General features: G+C 38.2%; 1 protein-coding gene across 1 annotated transcript in view; it reads right to left on the bottom strand.

Annotated features, from left to right (window-relative positions):
* The window catches only part of LOC126069516 (zinc finger X-linked protein ZXDB-like), a 247,473-nt gene that overhangs the window by 17,822 nt on the left and 208,947 nt on the right, over window positions 1-20,704 (bottom strand). The gene's annotated exons all lie outside the window — the stretch shown is intronic.

The following is a 20,704-nucleotide window of genomic DNA, read 5'->3' on the forward strand; positions in this document are numbered from 1 at the left end:
GTAACAGAGTATTATGAAAAACTACAGTCCAACAAATTTGAAAACCTAGAGGAAATGCACAAGTTTCTAGAAACACACTACCTACCCAAACTAACACAAAATGATGTTGAAAATCTGAACAGACCCATAACAAGAGAAGAAATTGAAAAAATAATTAAAAAAAAAAAAACTCAAAAAAGCCCTGGTCCAGAAGGCTTCACTGGAGAATTCTACCAAACATTCAAAGAAGAGCTCATGCCAGTACTACTCAAACTATTTCAGAACATAGAAGAGGAAGTGATACCTCACAATTCATTCTATGATGTCAGCATAACCCTGATACCAAAGCCATGTGAATACACCACAAAAAGAAAACTACAGACCAAAACCCCTCATGAATATAGATGCAAAAATTCTCAACAAATATCTAGTCAATATAAGTCAGCATCATATTAAAAAATACTCCACAACCAAGTAGGATTCATACCAGGTATGCAAGGATGGTTTAATATTGAAACTCAATCGACATACTCCACTACATAAATAAAAGGAGAGAAAACAATCAGATGATCACCAATTGATGCGGAAAAGGCATTTGACAGAGTCCAACACCCATTCCTGATAAAAAAAAAACTATCAATAAAATAGTTATAGAAGAGACATTTCTCAACATAATAAAGGGCATATATGCAAAACCAACGAACGACATCATTCTTAATGGAGAGAGGCTGAAAGTCATCCCCTTGAGAACGGGAACAAGACAAGGATGCCCTTTATCACCACTTCTATTTAACATTGTGCTGGGAGTCCTGGTGAGAACAATAAGGAAATGAAAAGAAATAAAGGGCATCCAAATTGGTAATGAAGAAGTTAAAATGTCCCTGTTTGTGGGTGATATGATACTATACACAGAAAACCCCAAAGACTCCACAAGAAAACTACTGGAACAAATAGAAACATTCAGCAGAATACAAAACGAACACACAAAAACCAGTTGGATTCCTGTCCTCCAATAAAGAAAACAATGACAAGGAAGTCAGGAAAAAAATACTATTTATATTAGCTCCTAAAAAAATAAAATACTTAGGAATAAATCTAACCATGGATGTAAAGGACCTGTAAAAATGAAACTACAAAGCACTACTGCAAGATACCAAAAGAGATATACAAAAATGGAAAAACATACCATGCCCATGGATAGGTAGACTCAACAACGTGAAAATGAAAATTCTACCCTAAGGGAATTACAAATACCGTGCAATCATGATCCAGATATCAACAACATTCTTTAAGCAGATGGGAAAAAAAATTACCATTAACTTTATATGGAAATGGAAGAAGGCCCGGATAAGTAAAGCAATATTGAAGAAGAAGAAAGCAGAAGAACTCGCACAACCTGACCTCAGAACCTACTATACAGCTACAGTAGTCAAAACAGCCTGGTACTAGTACAATGACAGATACACTGACCAATGGAACAGAACTGAGAACCCAGATGTAAATCGATCCTCCTATGGTAACCTGATCTTCCACAGGGGCTCAACGTTTATCAAATGGGGAAAAGGCAGTCTTTTTAACAAATGGTGCTGGCAAAACTGGATGTACATCTGCAAAAAAAATGAAACAGGACCCATACCTCACCCCATATACAAAAACTAATTCAAAATGGATCAAAGACCTAAATGAAAAGCCAAAAATTATGAAATATATAGAAGAAAAATAGAATCAATGCTAGACACCCTAATACACGGCATTAACAAGATACAAACCACAACCAACAACACACAAACTCCAGAACATAAGCTATATAACTGGGATCTTCTAAAAATTAAACACTTATGCTCATCAAAAGACTTCACCAAAAGAGTAAAAAGAGAACCTACAGACTGGAAAAAAAAATTTCAGTATTACAAATCAGACAAAAGTCCAATCTCTAAAATCTACAAGAAAATCCAACACCTCTACAACAAAAAGACAAATAATCCAATTAAAAATTGGGTAAAGGAAATGAACAGACACTTCATCAAAGATGATATTCAAGGGGCCAACAGACACATGTGGAAATGTTCACCATCACTAGCCATTAGAGAAATGCAAATCAAAATCACCATGACATACCATCTCACCTGGGCATTACCGGTACGAATTAAAAAAAAAAAAAACAGGAAATAACAAATGTGGAAGACGCTGTGGGGAGATCAGATGATCAAATGATACAACCGTTTTTGGAAAACGATATGGTGCTTCTGTAGAAAGCTAGAAATAGAAATACCATATGATCCAGAAATCCCACTCCTAGGAATATATCCTAGAGAAATAAGTCACCACAAGAATAGACATATGCATACCCATGTTCATTACAGCATTGTTCACAACAGCAAAAACTGGAAACAACCTAGATGCCTATCAACAGATGAATGGATAAACTGTGGTACATGTACACAATGGAGTATTATGCAAAGATAAAGAACAACTATGAATCTGTGAAGCATCTCATAACATGGATGAATCTGGAGGGCACTATGCTGAGTGAAATAAGTCAATCACAAAAGGACAAATACTGTATGAGACCACTACTGTAAAACCTCATGAAAAGATTTAAACAGAAAAAAAAAACCCTTCGATGTTTACCAGGGAGGGGAGGGATGGGGATGAAAAAACACTAAATATGTAAAAGATAAGTGGTAACTTTGATGAAGGGTAAGACAGTACACAATGCTGGGGAGACCAGCCCAACTTGTCCAAGGCAAGGTCATGGAAGCTCCATAGACACATCCAAACTCCCTGAGGGACTGAAATGCTGGGCTGAGGGTTGTGGGCACCATGGTTTTGGGGACCATCTAAGTCAATTGGCATAACATTGTTTATAAAGAAAATGTTCTACATTCAACTTTGGTGAGTAGCGTCTGGGGTCTTAAAAGCCTGTGAGCAGCCATCCAGGATACTCCACTGATCTCACCCCTCCAAGAGCAAGGAAGAATGAAGAAATCTAAAGAGACAAGGGAAAGATTAGTCTAAAGGACTAATGGACCACATCTACTACATCCTCTACCAGACTGAATCCAGTACAACTAGATGGTGCCTGGCTACCACCATTGACTGCTCTGACAGGGATCAAAATAGAGGGTCCCAGACTGACCTGGAGAAAAATGTAGAACAAAATCCTAACTCAGAAAGTTAAGACCAGACTTGCTGGCCTGACAGAGACTGGAGAAGCCCTGAGAGTATGGTCCCCGGACACCCTTTCAGCCCAGTAATGAAGTCACTCCTGAAGTTTACCCTTCGGCCAAAGATTGGACAGGCCCATAAAACAAAATGAGACTAAAGGGGCACACCAGCCCAGGCGCAAGGACTAGAGGCAGGAGAGGACAGGAAATCTGGTAATAGAGAACACAAGGTTGAGAAGAGAGAGTGCTGTCATGTTGTGGGGTTGTTAACCAATGTCATAAAATAATATGTGTACTAAATGTTTAATGAGAAACTAGTTTGTTCTGTAAACTTTCATCTAAAGTACAATAAAAAATGAAAAAAAAAAAAAGACCAAAAGGGTAAAAACAGAACCTACAGACTGAGGAATAAAATTGGCTATTACAGATCTGACAAAGGTCTAATCTTTAAAATCTGCAGGAAAATTCAACACCTCTAAAACAAACACACAAATAATCCAATTAAAAAGTGATAAAAGGAAATGAACAGCGGCTAACAGACATGACGAAATGTTTGCGATCACCATCCATTAGAGAAATGCAAATCAAAACCACAGTGACATGCCAACTTATACCGGCATTACTGGCAGGAATAAGAAAAACAGGAAGTAACAAATGCGGGAGATGCTGTTGGGATATTTGAACACTTATGAGCTGCTGGTGGAAATGCCAAACGATACGACTATTTTGGAAAACGATATGGCACATCCATAGAAAGGTAGAAATACCATATGATCTAGCAATCCCACTCCCTAGGAATATATCCTAGGGAAATAAGAGTTGCCACACAAATAGACATATGCACACCCATGTTCATTGCAGCATTGTTCACAGTAGCAAAAAGATGGAAACAACCCGGATGTCCATCAACTGATGACTGAATAAACTAACTGTGGTACATACACATGATGGAGTATTATGCAACGAAAAAGAACAATGATGAATCTGTGAAGCATGTCATAACACGGATGAATCTGTAGGGCATTATGCTGAATGAAATAAGTCAATCACAAAAGGACAAATATCGTATGAGACCACTATTATAAAAACCCATGAAAAGATCTACACACAAAAGGAAACAATCTTTGATCATTATGAGTGAGTGGAGGGGTGGGGATGGAAAAATACTAAATAAACAATGGATAAGTGGTAACTTTGGTGAAGGGTAAGACAGTACATAATACTGGGTAAGTCGGCACAACTTCCAGAAGTCAAGGTCATGGAAGCTCCGTAGAAACATCCAAACTTCCTGAGGGACGGAATTACTGGGCTGAGGACTGTGAAGACTATGGTTTCAGGGAACATCTAGCTCAACTGGCATTACATAGTTTATAAAGAAAATGCTGTACATTCTACTTTGGTGAGTAGGGTCTGGAGTCTTAAAAGTCTGTGAGCAGCCATCTAAGATATTCCACTGATCTCACCCCGTCAGAAGCAAGGAAGAATGAAGAAAACTAAAGACACAAGGGAAAGATTAGTCCAAAGGACTAATGGACCACAAGTACCACAACCTCCACCAGACTGAGTTCAGTACGACTAGATGGTGCCTGGCTACTACCACTGACTGCTCTGACAGGGATCACAATAGAGGGTCCCAGACAGAACTGGAGAAAAATGTAGAACAAAATTCTCACAAAAAAGATCAGACTTACTGCTCTGACACGGACTGGAGAAACTCCTAGAGCATGGCCCCTGGATACCCTTTTAGCTCAGTAATGAAGTCACTCCTGAGGTTCACCCTTCATCCAAAGATTGGACAGGCCCGTAAAAGAAAAAGGGACTAAAGGGGCACACCAGCCCAGGGGAAAGGACTAGAAGACATGAGGGGACAGGAAAACCAGCAATAGCAAACCCAAGGTGGAGAAGGGAGAGTGTTGACATGTCGTGGGGTTGTTAATCAATGTTATAAAACAATGTGTGTACTAACTCTTTAATTAGAAGTTTGTTCTGTAAACCTTTATCTAAATTACAATAAAAAAGAAAAAAAAGGATATTGTGATATGCTTTCCAGAGTGTTAAACAAACATTTTTATATAGATGACTGTATAAGTCTTCATGTTCATGACAAGCACTCAATACACAGTTCCATGTAAAAAGAGTGTTGCAAGCTTTTCAGAGTTCTAAGAACACATTCACAGAGATAAGTTTGTAAAGCTTCTTATTCAAAATTTTTAAAAAATCTTCCTACATATATATTATTGGATGCTTTCCAGAGTGTTAAGCACTTTTCTGGACACAAAAAAGTTTGTAAGCCTTCTTACACATAAAAACTCCTTCCTAACAATTAAAAAAATTTTTTTCTAAAAAGACATTGTGATGTGATTGCTGGAGTGTTGACACACTTTTACAAACACAATTTTGTTTTAGAGGTGTAAATCGTCGAGTCGATTTACAAACATAACTGTGTAAGGCTTCTTCACATTTACAATAAGCACTTGTCTTAGTCATCTAGTGCTGCTGTAACAGAAATATCACAAGTGGGTGGCTTTAACAAAGAGAACTTTATTCTCTCACAGCCCAGTAGGCTAGAAATCCAAATTCAGGGTTCTGGCTCCAGAGGAAGGCTTTCTCTCTCTGTCAGCTCTGGAGGAAGGTCCTTGTCATCAGTTTTCCCTTGGTCTGTGAGCATCTCAGTGCAGGAACCTCAGGTTCAAAGGACGTGCTCTGCTCCTGGCACTGCCTTCTTAGTGGTATGAAGTCCCCCGTCTCTCCATCCACCTCTCTTCCTGACATTCCAAAAGAGATTGGCTTAAGATACTACCCAATCCTGCAGACCTCATCAACACAACTGCCGCTAATCCATCCCATTGCATCACAGCAACAGGATTCACAACACATAGGGAAATCACATCAGATGACAAAGCAGTAGACAATCATACAATCATACAAGGGACTCACGACCCAGCCAGGCCGAAAGACATTCCTGGGAGACACATCTCAAACCATGACAGCACTCTTAAACACACTTTGCAAATCATTCCATGTAAAGAGAGTGTTATCTGCTTTACAAAGTTGTAAGCACACTTATTCAAAGAGACATATTTGTAAAGTTTTATATCAAAAATATCCCTATCTAACGAATTTAATGTATACTGAGCAAATAACCTGAGAAGCTGGACTATATGAAGAAGAACAGGGCATCAGAATGGGAGGAAGACTTATTAACAACCTGCATTACGCACAACCTTGCTTGTTGAAAGTGAAGAGGGCTTGAAGCACTTACTGATGAAGATCAAAGACTACAGCCTGCAGTATGGATGACATCTCAACCTAAAGAAAAAAAAATCCTTACAACTGAGCCAATAAGCGATATCATGATAAACGGAGAAAAGATTGAGGTTGTCAAGGATTTCATTTTACTTGGATCTACAATCAATACCCACGGAAGCAGCAGTCAAGAAATCAAAAGAAGCATTGCATTGGGCAAATTGGCTGCAAGACTTCTTTAAAGTGTTGAAGAGCAAAGATGTCACCTTGAGGACTAAGGTGCAACTGATCAAAGCCATGGTGTTTTCAATCACCTTATATGCATGCAAAAGCAGGACAATGAATAAGTAAGACCAAAGAAAAACTGATGCCTTTCAATTGTGGTGTTGGAGAAGAATATTGAATATACCCAGAAAAAAAAAAAATCCAGAGCCGTCGAGTTGATTCCGACTCATAGCGACCCTATCCACAGACTGCCAAAAGAACGAACAAATCTGTCTTGGAAGAAGAACATCCAGTATGGTACTTAGAAGCAAGGATGACAAGACTACTTCTCATATACTTTGGACATGTTATCAGGAGGGATCAGTCCCTGGAGAAGGACATCATGCTTGGTAAAGTAGAGGGTCGGGAAAAAGAGGAAGACCCTTAATGAGATGAACTGATGCAGTGACTGCGACGATAGGCGCAAGCATAGCAACAATTGTGAGGATGGTGCAGGACTGGGCAGTGTGTCATTCAGTTGGGCATAGGATCACTATGAGTTGAAACTGACACAACAGCACCTAACAACAACAACGAATTAAACAAAACAAAAACTTTATTATGTACTTTTGACTGGGCCATTCTTTCCTGTTTGTATGCTTTTTGATTTTTTTTAAACATTGCAATTTGAATATTTGAATAATACACTGTGGTAACTCTGGAACTCAGAATATTCTCTTTCCTTAGGGATTGTAATTTTGTGTATTTTCCCCCTAATTGTTGAAGACTGTAGTAGTCCATCTGCTCAGCAACCTCCTGTAAATATTGTAAAAGAAAGACTGCCCTCCAGAATGTGTGTGGATAACAAGGACTCTGATCCGGAGCCTGTGTCCTCCTAGTGTTTTGAAGATTTTCTCGTTCTTCAGAAAGAAAAACAAACAACAGTATACAGAAAGTACCTGATTCTCCCACTCTGCAGGGGTTGCTCTTATTAATTGACATAGTCTGTAGTCAACTGTTCGTTTACTATCTTTTCCAAGCTACTTTTTGTAAAGTCTGAGTTCCAATTTTGTTATCTTTGCAGACAGTCAGTCAGTGGCTGGACATATTCAACCAGTGAGCTCTCTGTCCTATTAATTATGCTGGCAAAGGCTAGAAAAGGCCAAAATCTCCACACTTGTTTGAACCTTTCAGGGTACCACCAGATCAAGCCTCCAAAGACTGTAAAAAGCCAAAACCTTGGAGGAGAGGGTTCCAGTTGACTATCTGGGCACGAGCAACCTGTTCTGGGAACATGAGTCACCATCTCCAGCTTTGAGGAGGGGCTAAGGAATGGGAGATATTAGCCATCTGGTACACGTAGTTCACAAAGGGAAGATTAGAAACTTAAGCCTTCATTAAACACTTCCCTGATGGATTTACATGTCTTATCCGATTTCAACCCTGGTGGCATAGTGGTTAAGTGCTACAGCTGCTAACCAAAGGGTTGGCAGTTTGAATCCACCAGGTGCTTCTTGGAAGCTCTGTGGGGCAGTTCTACTCTGTCCTATAGGGTCGCTATGAGTCAGAATTGACTTGATGGCACTGGGTTCTGGGTTTCTGGTTATCTGATTCCAGGTCCCCAAAATAGTTCCAAGAGCTCTTTCCTGAGCTATAGTGGATTTGATGGAGAAGTGAATATTTACAACTTCTCAACCCATCTTTGTCCTTTTAAAGTTCTTACTTATACAGTACACTCTCTTGGTGAAGACTTTTCTCAAATTTCAGCCCTTGGAAGCCCATTGTTTTCAACCATTAAGCTAAATTGGTCCCACTTGATACAGGGTACCTGTAGGCATTGTAAACGATTTCTCTGCAGTCCCATCAGGAGCACAGGGGCTGGCCTTTCCCTGAGTATCCTGCATCTCCTCAGTTTTTCTGGCTGCCCCCAGACAGATAAGAAGAATCTGACACAACAGTTCACCAACAAAGCTAAGTCTATTCTCCGCACTACTGGGCCAAAGGACATTCGGTTTATGGTTTGCTGTTCACAGCCAGGTGCCACAGAGGTTGGGAAGGGGAAATGCATGTACAACAGAGATACAAACTTTTCTACCACGTTGCCTTGTTTTTTTTTTTTTTCAGTTTTGAGTTAGATGCCACATTTCTTTGACTGGTTTCCGGAGTTTTGAGTACATTGGTCCCACCACATTGTTTATTTTATTTTATTATTTTTATCACAATTGTTTGTGAGAGGATGGGGGTGTTAGGTACTTATGACACCATTTTGCCTTCTTCTCCAGGCTGCTGCAGTTTTAAGGTGACTTGTAAGGAGGCACATGATATTGAAAACCAAAGGTTTCCTACTGTTTTGATGTCACTGTTTCTTCATTCTGCAATTTCTTAGTTATTCTTTGACTGGTTTCCCAAAGAAAAAGAAGTTGTGCCTCCCAGTTTCTGCCTTTTTTTTTTTTTTGGTGTTTTTATAGTAGTAGAGGATCATGGAGGTGATCAAACTACAATTTTGCTCCTCTCATTCTCAAATTCAATTTTAAACATCAATTTTTTTCTAGAGATTATACTTTTTATTATTGTATCTAAAACTTACCACCAAACCCAAATTAATTTACATTTTACCCTGTTTTTTTCCTAGAAATTTTATACTTTTGAATTTTACATTTAGATAAGTATTTGTAATGCATGAATTCTGGGTCTAAGTTCTCTCTCTCTTTGCATATAGGCATCCATTTTATCCAGGATCATTTGTCCAAAATTTCATTACTTTTGCTTTGAATTGTTTCTATGTTTTTATCAAAAGTCAATTCACTATAATTGAGGCTCTCTATTTTTTAAAATTTTGTAAATGGTCAATGTAAATGTAATGCTCAGGATTGTGCACATACTCTGGAAAGATCTAGGAAATCCCTAAGCACCCACCTATGCTTATTCTGGAGGCTCTACACAGGCAAGAAGTGAATACCAAAGCAGAGTTGTAAACTCTGAGTGTAGAAGATATGCTTCAACATGCACACAGAGCCACTTGGAAAGACTAGAAGAATTATTGGTTCCATGTGCTTTAGCAAAACTCTAATCAATCATTTCCTGACCATTAATTTAACAAAACAGATGCTTCAATATTCACACACAACAAATAATACAGGCTCCAGAAAAAAAAATTAACTCAGAAAACAAACAAACAACAGCAACGAACCCAGGGGTGGAGGGAGAATCTGATTTCCAGTATTGCAACATTATAAAAACCATCCAGTTTTCAACAAAAATATATAAGACATAAAAAAAAGAGAGTATATCCCATAAAGCTGGAAAAAAAGCAGTGTGTTAAAATAGACATGAGAATATTCAGGTTTTAAACTTACGAGACAAAAAATTAAAAAAACTAAGGAAACAAGTGAGAACAAGGTAGCGGTAAAGAGAGATATCAATAAAATATAGAAATTATAAAAATCAAAATAGAACTATAGTGTTGAAAAGAACTATAACTGCAATACCAAATTACAGTGGGGGGTTACACAGCAGGTATGAGCAGACAGAAAAAAGAATGAAGGTACCTTAATATAGGTGAATTGAGCTTATCCAAGGGGGCAAGGATAAAGAAAGAAAAATGAACAGAATATCAGAGATGTGGGGATCTGTATCAAGCATCAATATACACATAATGGAAGTTCCAGAAGGACAGGAGAGACAGAGCAGGGCAGAAAGACAATTTCAAGAAAGTGATGAAAAACTTTCCAAATTTGATGCAGAAATGAATTTTTATATCCAAGGACAATGAACCCTAAGTACTGTAAACTCAGAGATCCACACTGAAACACATTATCACTAAACTTTCAAAAGACAAAGAGAAGATCTTGATAGCAGCAAGAGAAGTAATTTTCATGTACAAAGGGTCCTCAAAAAATTAGCAGCTTGCTTCTCATCAGAAAAAAGATAAAAGAACGTAGAAGAAAGACATGTTTAAAGTGATGAAAGGAAATAAAACTGTCAATCAAGAGTTCTATACATGGCAAAAGTATCCTTAAAAAAATGAAGATAAAATTAAAATATTCCTAGATAAATAAAAGCTAAGAGAGTTTGCTACTAATAGCCCTTCCCTGCAATAAAAACTAGAGGAGATCTTTCGGGGTTAAATGAAAGGACACTAGACAGTAACTTGAAGGCATAAAAAGAAATAAACATCACTGGAAAAGGTATACATATATACACATACATACATTACATACACACACACAAAAGCCAGTACTATCATATTTTTGGTTTATAACTTCTCTTTTTTCCTCTATTTTATTTAACAGAAAAATGCATAAAGAGTAATTATAAATTTATACTAGTGTGCACATAATGTATAAATATGTAGTGTGTGGCAATACAAATATAAAGGAACAGAGATGTGTGGGAGCAGAGTGTTTTTTATACTATTGAAATTAAAAAAGAAATTAAGTTGGTATTATTCAAACTAGGTTGTTGTAAGTTTAAGATGTTAATTCCAATCTTCAAGATAAATAGTAAAATATAAATGAAAAAATATATACAGAAAAGGAATTGAGAAAAGAAAATGCTCAAAGTGCTAAAGAAAACCATGTACAAGAAATAAAGGGAAACCAAGAGAATGTTATCTTACTGTCTTAGTCATCTAGTGCTGCTATAACAGAAATATCACAAGTGGATGGCCTTAACAAAGAGAAATTTATTCTCTCACTGTCTAGTAGGCTACAAGTCCAAATTCAGGGCATCAGCTCCAGGAGAAGTCTTTCTCTCTCTCTCAGCTCTGGAGCAAAGTCCTTGTCATCAGTCTTCCCTTGGTCTGGGAGCATCTCAGCAGAGGAACCTCAGGTCCAAAGGGCTTGCTCTGCTCCTGGTGCTGCTTTCTTGGTGGTATGAGTTTCCCACATCTCTCTGCTTGCTTCTCTCTTTTATATCTCAAAAGACACTGGCTTCAGACACTACCTAATCTTGTAGACCTCATCAATATAACTGCCACTAATTTATCTTATTACACCATAGTGATAGGATTTATGACATATAGGGAAATCACATCAGAAGATAAAATGGTAGCCAATCATACAATCATACAAGGGAATCATGACCTAGCCAATTTGACAGATATTTTGGCGGACACAATTCAATCCATGACAGCCACTAAAAGGAGAATATCAATGAAGAAATAGAACTTATGAAAAGGAATCCAACAGAAATTTTAGAGTTTGGAAGTACAATAACTGAAATTTGAAATCCAGTAGAGAAGCTCAACAGCAGATTTAAATAGGGAGAAGACTCAACAAATTTGAAGACAGTTCAATTTATGTTATCCAGTTTTTTTAGTGTGACTAACCATAAGATAAAATAATGAAAATATATGACTATAGCCTCAGAGACCTGGGTGAACCATCAAGAATTACAATATGTGCATAAAGGGAGTATCAGAAGAAAGGAGAGAGAGAAATGGGCATAAAGGATAATTTAAAATTTGATGGACAAAACCTCAAATTTGAAGAAAAACATTAACCTACAGATTCAAAAAACTAAATAAATTCCAAGTAGGACAGACTCAAAGACATTTATACCTAGGTACATTATAATAAGAAGAGATAAATTTGAAGGCAGGAAGACAGAAGGAAGACATCATATACTCATCAGAGACCATGGATCCTAGAAGACAGTGGGATGGCATATTGAAAGTGCTGAAGAAAAATATTTATAAATAAATTTAACAAAAGAAGTGCAAAACTTGTACTCTAAAAACTACAAAATACCCTCAAAATAAATTAAGAAGACCTAATAATGGAAAGAAATCCTGTGTTAATGGGTCGAAAGACTGAATATTGTTAAGATGGAAATATTCTGAAAATTGATCTAAAGATCTAACACAATCGCTATAAAATTTTCAGCTGTCTTTTTTTTTGGGGCAGAAATTGACACAAAAACCCAGTGCCATCGAGTCAATTCCAACTCATAGCGACCCTATAGGACAGAGTAGAACTGCCCCCATAGAGTTTCCAAGGAGCGCCTGGCAGTTTTGAACTGCTGACCCTTTGGTTAGCAGCCCTAGCACTTAACCACTATGCCACCAGGGTTTCCAGGAATTGACACAACGGTTCCTAATATTTATAGAGACATTCAGGAGACACAAGAATTGCCAAAACAATCTTCAAAAAGAACAATGTTGGAAGACTCACAATTCTCAATTTCAAAACTTAATACAAAGCTGCACTGATCATTACGCAGCACTACTGGCATAGGGATATAGCTATAGATCAATGGAACATAATTTAGATCTTTGGAATAAATTCTCCCCATTATGGTCAATTGATTTTTTTTTAATTGCAAACTAAAGATAACACATTTGTCAATTCAATATTTTTCTTGCATATAATGGAGTGAGATCAATTACTTCAGTCATGTTGTGCAACCATCACCAATATCCTTTGCCAAATTTTCCATCCTCATAAAAAAATAAGAAGAACCTTAACATCTCCTAAGCAATAATTCCCCTCATTCCCCCTCCCTTCTGACCCTAGTAACCAGTATTAAACACTGATCTCTATGTATTTGCCTAAAAGAGTCTTTCAACAGATGGCACCGGAAAAAGTGGATATACTTATTTATAAGAATGAAGTTTGACCCCATCTCACACCATACACAAAAAATTAACTAATAATGGCTTATAGATGTAAACATAAGCTAAAAGTATGAAATTACTAGACAAAAACATAGGAATAAATCTACATGAACTTGGGTTAGGCAATGGTTTCTTAGACATGACACCAAAAGTATAAGCAACCAGATTTAAAAAATAGATGTACAGGATTTGTTTAATATCCTTATATTTTATCCTCCAATTCTGTTTCCCCCATGTGTCTGTCAGTTGGTCATACTGTGGGGGCTTGTGTGTTCCTGTGATGCTGGAAGCAATGCCACCAGTATTCAGATACCAGCAGGGTCACCCATCTAGGACAGGTTTCAGCTGAGCTTCCAGACTAAGACAGACTAGGAAGAAGGACCCGGCAGTCTAATTCTGAAAAGCATTAGCCAGTGAAAACCTTAGGAATAGCAGTGGAACATTGTCTGATGTAGTGCTCGAAGATGAGCCCCCCAGGTTGGAAGGCACTCAAAAGATGACTGGGGAGGAGTTGCCTCCTCAAAATACAGTTGACCTTAATGACGTGGATGGAGTAAAGCTTTCAGGACCTACATTTGCTGATGTGGCACGACTCAAAATGAGAAGAAACAGCTGCAAACATCCATTAATAATTGGAACCTGGAATATACAAAGTATGAATCTAGGAAAACTGGAAATCGTCAAAAATGAAATGGAATGCATAAACATAGATATCCTAGGCATTAGTGAGCTGAAATGGACTGGTATTGGCCATTTTGAATCAGACAATCATATAGTCTACTATGCTGGGAATGACAACTCGAAGAGGAATGGTGCTGCATTCATCGTCAAAAAGAACGTTTCAAGATCTATCCTGAAGTACAACGCTGTCAATGATAGGATAATATCCATACGCCTACACGGAATAATACGACTATTATTCAAATTTACGCACCAACCACTAGGGCCAAAGATGAAGAAATAGAAGATTTTTATCAGCTGCTGCAGCCAGAAATAAATCGAACATGCAATCAAGATGCATTGATAATTACTGGCTATTGGAATGCGAGAGTTGGAAACAAAGAAGAAGGATCAGTAGTTGGAAAATATGGCCTTGGTGATAGAAACAATGCCGGAGATTGAATGATAGAATTTTGCCAGACCAACGACTCCTTCATTGCAAATACCTTCTTTCACCAACATAAACGGCGACTAAACAGATGGACCTCGCCAGATGGAACACACAGAAATCAAATTGACTACATCTGTGGAAAGAGACGATGGAAAAGCTCAATATCATCAGTCAGAACAAGAGAAGGGGCTGACTGTGGAACAGACCATCAATTGCTCATATGCAAGTTCAAGCTGAAACTGAAGAAAATCAGAGCAAGTCCACAAGAGCCAAAATATGACCTTGAGTATATCCCACCTGTATTTAGAGACCTTCTGAATAGATTTGACGCATTGAACACTAGTGACCGCAGACCAGACAAGTTGTGGAATGACATCAAGGACATCATCCATGAAGAAAGCAAGAGGTCACTGAAAAGACAGGAAAGGAAGAAAAGACCAAGATGGATGTCAGAGGAGACTCTGGAACTTGCTCTTGAGCGTCAAGCAGCTAAAGGAAAAGGAAGAATTGATGAAGTAAAAGAACTGAACAGAAGATTTCGAATCCACCAGGCGCTCCTTGGAAACTCTATGGGGAATTTCTACTCTGTCCTATAGGGTTGCTATGAATCGGAATTGACTCGACGGCACTGGGATTGTGTAAATGGAATTATTTTTTAATTTCTTTTTCAGCTTCTTCATTGTTTATGTATAAAAACCCAACAGATTTTTGTGTTGACCTTGTATCTTGCCACTTTGCTGAATTTATTAGCTCTAGTTTTTTTCCTGTGGATTCTTTGGGGGGGTCTTCTATATATAGGATCATGTCACATCCACAAAGGTATAGTTTTACTTCTTCCTTCCCAATTTGAACACCTTTTATTCTTCTTGCCTAATTGCTGTGTCTAGAACTTTCAGTACAATATTGAATAGTAATAATGACATTTTTTGTCTTGTTCCTGATGGTAATGGGAAAGTTTTCATAAATACCCTTCATCATTTTGAAGAGATTTCCTTCTATTCCTATTCTGTGTGTGTTTTCATCAAGTAAGGGTTTTGGATTTTTTTAAATGCCTTTTGTGCACCAGTTGAGATGATCATGTGGCTCTGATTTTCTAATGTTGAACCACGCTTGCATTCCAGGGACAAATTCCTCTTGATCATGGTGTAAAATCATTTTAATATGCTGGTTCAGTGGTTACAAATTCCCTTCACTTCTGCTTGTCCCAGAATTCTTAATTTCAAACTCATTTTTGAATGATAATTTTGGTGGATACATAATTCTTTGTTGACAGCTATTTTCTTTCAGGTCTTTGTATATGTCATCCCATTGTCTTCATGTCTACGTAGTTTACGACAAAAAGTTGGGATTTAATCTGATTTGGGCCCCTTTGTAGGTGTTATTTCACTTTTCACACAATGCTCTAAAAATTCTTTCTTTGTCTTTGTATCAGGAAAGTTTGATTATGTTATGTCTTGGTGACTTTCTCTTTGGGTTTATCTTATATGGAGTTCATTGAGCTTCTTGGATGAAAATCTTTAGCCTTTTATGATATTTGGGAAGCTTTTTTCCATTATCTCTTCAAAGATGCTTTCTGTATTTTTTTCTCTTCCACTTCTTGGGTTCCTAATATAAGTATATGATTCCTCTTGATGATGTCTCATATAACCTGTAGGTTTTCTTCATTTTTCTGCCTTTTTTTATTCCTCATACAAAGTAATGTCAAAGGTTTTGTCCTCTATATCATTGATTCTTTCTTCCATTGTTTCAATTCTACAACTGTATCCTTTCATTGATTTATTTATATCTGTTATTTTCTTGTTAAGCTTCTGAATCTTTAGTTCTTGTTTTTTTTAAGTGTTTTCACTGATTTCTTAGAGGAGACTTATTTTATTTTATTCTTTTGCTTGAGTCATCTTTTCTAGTCTTTACATATGATTTGTAACTGACTGCTGTTTTCCTGTTTTTTAGGCACTAAATTTTATTTTATAAATACTCATGTATATTATAGAGAGAGTATACTTGTTCATTTTTTTGTGTTTGTTTTGGTTTATCAGAACCTCAGATTCCTCCATTATTCTTTGGGTTGGTTCCTTTCCTTTGTATTGTTTCATTGTTATATTTTAGTGGTCTATATAGGCTTTGGTGCTGTTGATCGGCTGGGTGTGCTTTTCTCTCACTGATGGATCATACACATACGAAGGTTATTTGTTGACAGATGCATATGACTTCACTTAGATGATTGTACGGTGGTGTGAAAACAGGTGCCTTTTCTGATGTGAGGGGCCAGATGTCAGGTGTCAGAATCCTTTTACAGCTCTTGCAGGATAATTCTGTCTCTCCTTGTTGGCACAAGCAGTAAGTATGGCCCATAGACAGCAGAATGGGTTACAGAGAGGGGTGTGTGGGCAGGGCTCAGAAGCCCATACAGCTGGGGAGGGATCAGTGAGCAGGGATGGAGACCCATACATTCGGGAAAGGACAACAAAGCAGAACCTGTGAGGGTATGTGCAAGGGGCCTGTACCTCTGGGAAGGGAAGGGGCAGAGTAGAATTTGCATGCATGAGTGCAGATAAGCTGCCTCTGGGATGGGACAGAAGCAAAGCATATCCTGCATGGGTTCTCACAGATGGCCCAAGCTCTAAGAGGGAAGGGAGCAGAAGGAGAACCTATGCAGGTTTGCACAGACCAGCGAAGGCAGAGGGCAGAGCAGAACCAGCATGAGTTTGTGCAGATGGCCCACATCTCAAGAAGGGTAGGTGGGCAGGATAGAACTTGTGTGCATTTATGCTGAAAGCCTGCATAGACATTAAGAGTGGTGTAGTGGAGCCTGTGTGAACATGAGGGAAGTGGAATTTGCATGGGGCCAGATCTTTGAAGGTTTTCTAATTGTTATTTGTGGGCTGACTATTCAATGGGCATCCCCCATCCAAATGGACGGGTGTGTCATGAAGAAGCAGTCCCTGCACTAATTTCTATCTCCTCTTCTTTGCATTCACCAGAGGAGCTGGAGTTCCACCAACCCTTCTGTACTTCCTCTTTGTTTCTCCATAAATATGCACTCCCTGTCTATTCTGTCTCCTAGCCTGAAACTTCAACAATTCATTGCACCTCACTTTGCTCTAGGAGCACTTCCATTTGGTTTCCTGCCTTCAAAGCTACACCATTCCTGTTAATTACTGTCTTGGAGGTGCCCCGTCCCATGAAACATGCTGTTTCTTTCCAGGATTATTTATACAGTATCTCTGCCACCAATTGTGCTCTCCTTAACGTGTCCTTCCTTGCTTCCTCACCCCGGGTTGTTGCTTGATGCCATCCAAAAATGGCCATGCTGCACCATTTCCCTGCTGGCCTCATTCTATCTCTGCTTCCAATCAGTGCTTGGTCTGTTTCTTCAACTTTTCACTTGACTTTCTGGGAAATGAGGTTGTTATTTGTAATTGTTTTACTAAGTTTCTAGGGATTTTATTGTAGAGGGTTGTTTTGGTGCATCTTTCTAAGTCACCCTTTTATCAAGAATCTTATGTTTTATGATAAGTAATGAGATACGACAGACTAGGAAGAAGGACACAGCAGTCCACTTCTGAAGAGAATTATCAAGTAAAAACCTTATGAATAGCAGTGGAACACTGTCTGATATAGTGCCAGAGGATGAGGCTCCCAGGTTGGAAGGCACTCAAAAGAGGACTGGGGAAGAGCTGTTTCCTCAAAGTAGAGTCCACCTTAATGATGTGGGTACAGTCACGCTTTTGGGACCTTCATTTGCTGATGTGGTATGACTCAAAATGAGAAGAAACAGCTACAAACATCCATTAATAATCAGAACATGGAATGTATGAAATATGACTCTAGATAGTATGACTCTAAGAAAATCAGAAATCATCAAAAATGAAACAGAATGCATAAACGTTGATATCCTAGTCATTAGTGAGCTGAAATGGACTCATATTGGCCATTTTGAATCAGACAATTATATGGGCTACTATGTTCAGAATGACAGCTTGAAGAATAGCGTTGCATTCACGGTCAAAAAGAACATTTGAAGGTCTATCCTGAAGACCTATCACTGTCAGTGATAGGCTAATATCCATACACCTACAAGGAATACCAGTTAATATGACTATTATTCAAATTTATGCACTGACCACTAAAGCCAAACATGAAGAAGTTGCAGATTTTTACCAACTTTGAACATGTAATCAGGATACATTGATAGTTACTGGTGATTGGAATGCAAAATTTGGAAACGAAAAAGAAGGATTGGTAATTGGAAAATACGGCCTTGGTGATAGAAACGATGGTGGAGATCCCATGATATAAATTTGCAAGACCAATGACTTCTTCATTGCAAATACCTTCTTTCACCAACATAAATGACAAGTATACACATGGACCTCACCAGATGAAATACACAGGAATCAAATCGACTACATCTGTGGAAAGAGATGATGGAAAAGCTCAATATCATCAGTCAGAACAACGCCAGGGGCCGACTGTGGAACAGAACATCAATTGCTCATATGCAAGTTCAAGCTGAAACCGAAGAAAATCAGAGCAAGTCCACGAGAGCCAAAGTGTGACCTTGAGTATACCCCACCTGAATTTAGAGACAATCTCAGGAATAGATTTGAAGCGTTGAACACTAATGACCAAAGACCAGATGAGTTGTGGAATGACATCAAGGACATCATACATGAAAAAAGCAGGAGGTCATTAAAAAGACAGGAAAGAAAGAAAAGGCCAAAATGGATGTCAGAAGAGACTCTGGAACTTGCTATTGAGTGTTGACCAGTTAAAGCAAACAGAAGAAATAATGAAGTAAAAAACTGAACAGAAGATTTCAAAAGGTGGCTAGAGAAGACAAAGTAAAGTATTATAATGACGTGTGCAAAGAGATGGAGATAGAAAACCAAAAGGGAAGAACACACTCAGCATTTCTCAAGCTGAAAGAGCTGAAGAAAAAATTCAAGTCTCCAGTTGCAGTAGTGAAAAATTCTATGGAGAAAATATTAAATGAAGCAGGAAGCATCAAAAGAAGATGGAAGAAATACACAGAGTCATTACACCAAAAAGAATTGGTCGACATTCAACCATTTCAGGAGGTGGCATATGATCAGGAACCGATGGTACTGAAGGAAGAAGTCCAAGCTGCTCTGAAGGCATTGGCGAAAAACAAGGCTCCAGGAATTGATGGAATATCAATTGAAATGTTTCAACAAACAGATGAAGGGCTTGAAGTGTTCACTCATCTATGCCAAGAAATTTGGAAGACATCTACCTGGCCAACCGAGTGGAAGAAATCCCAGTTTATGCCTATACCCAAGAAAGGTGGTCCAACCAAATGTGGAAATTATTGAGCAATATCATTAATATCACATGCAAGCAAAATTTTGCTGAAAATTATTCAAAAGCAGCTGCAGCAGTATATCGACAGGGAACTGCCAGAAATTCAGGCCAGTTTCAGAAGAGGACATGGAACCAGGGATATAATTGCTGATGTCTGATGGATCCTGGCTGAAATCAGAGAATACAAGAACAATGTTTACCTGTGCTTCACTAACTACATAAAGGCATTCAACTGTGTGGATCATAACAAATTATGGATAACACTGCAAAGAATGGGAATTCCAGAGCACTTAATTGTGCTCATGAGGAACGTTTACATAGATCAAGAGGCAGTTGTTCAGACAGAACAAAGGGACACTGATTGGTTTAAAATCAGGAAAGGTGTGTGTCAGGGTTGTGTTCTTTCACCATATTTATTCAATCTGTATGATGAGCAAATAATCTGAGAAGCCAGGCTATATGAAGAATAGCGGAGCATCAGGATTGGAGGAAGACTCATTAACTACCTGCGTTATACAGATGATACAACCTTGCTTGCTGAACGTTGAAGAGGAACTTGGGACACATACTGATGAAGATCAAAAACCACAGCCTTCAGTACGGACTACACCCCAACATAAAGAAAACAAAAATACAACTGGACCAATAAGCAACATCATGATAAATGGAGAAAAGTTTGAAGTTGTCAAGAATTTCATTTTCCTTGGATCTACAATCAACGTCCATGGAAGCAGCAGTCAAGAAATCAAAAGACACATTGCATTGGGCAAATCTGCTACAAAAGATCTCTTTAAAGTGTTGAAAAGCAAAGATGTCACCTTGAAGACTAAGGTGCACCTGACCCAAGTCATGCTATTTTCAATTGCATCATATTAATGGAAAAGATGGACAATGAATGGGGAAGACCAAAGAAAAATTGTGTTGGCGAAGAATACTGAATAAACCACGGACTGTCAAAAGAAAGAACGTATCTTTCTTGGAAGAAGTACAACCAGAATGCTTCTTAGAAGCAAGGTTGGCGAGACTGTGTCTTGCATACTTCAGACATGTGGTCTC

The sequence above is a fragment of the Elephas maximus genome, chromosome X (genome assembly GCF_024166365.1).
Source record: "Elephas maximus indicus isolate mEleMax1 chromosome X, mEleMax1 primary haplotype, whole genome shotgun sequence".
In the NCBI taxonomy this organism is placed as follows: Eukaryota; Metazoa; Chordata; class Mammalia; order Proboscidea; family Elephantidae; genus Elephas; species Elephas maximus.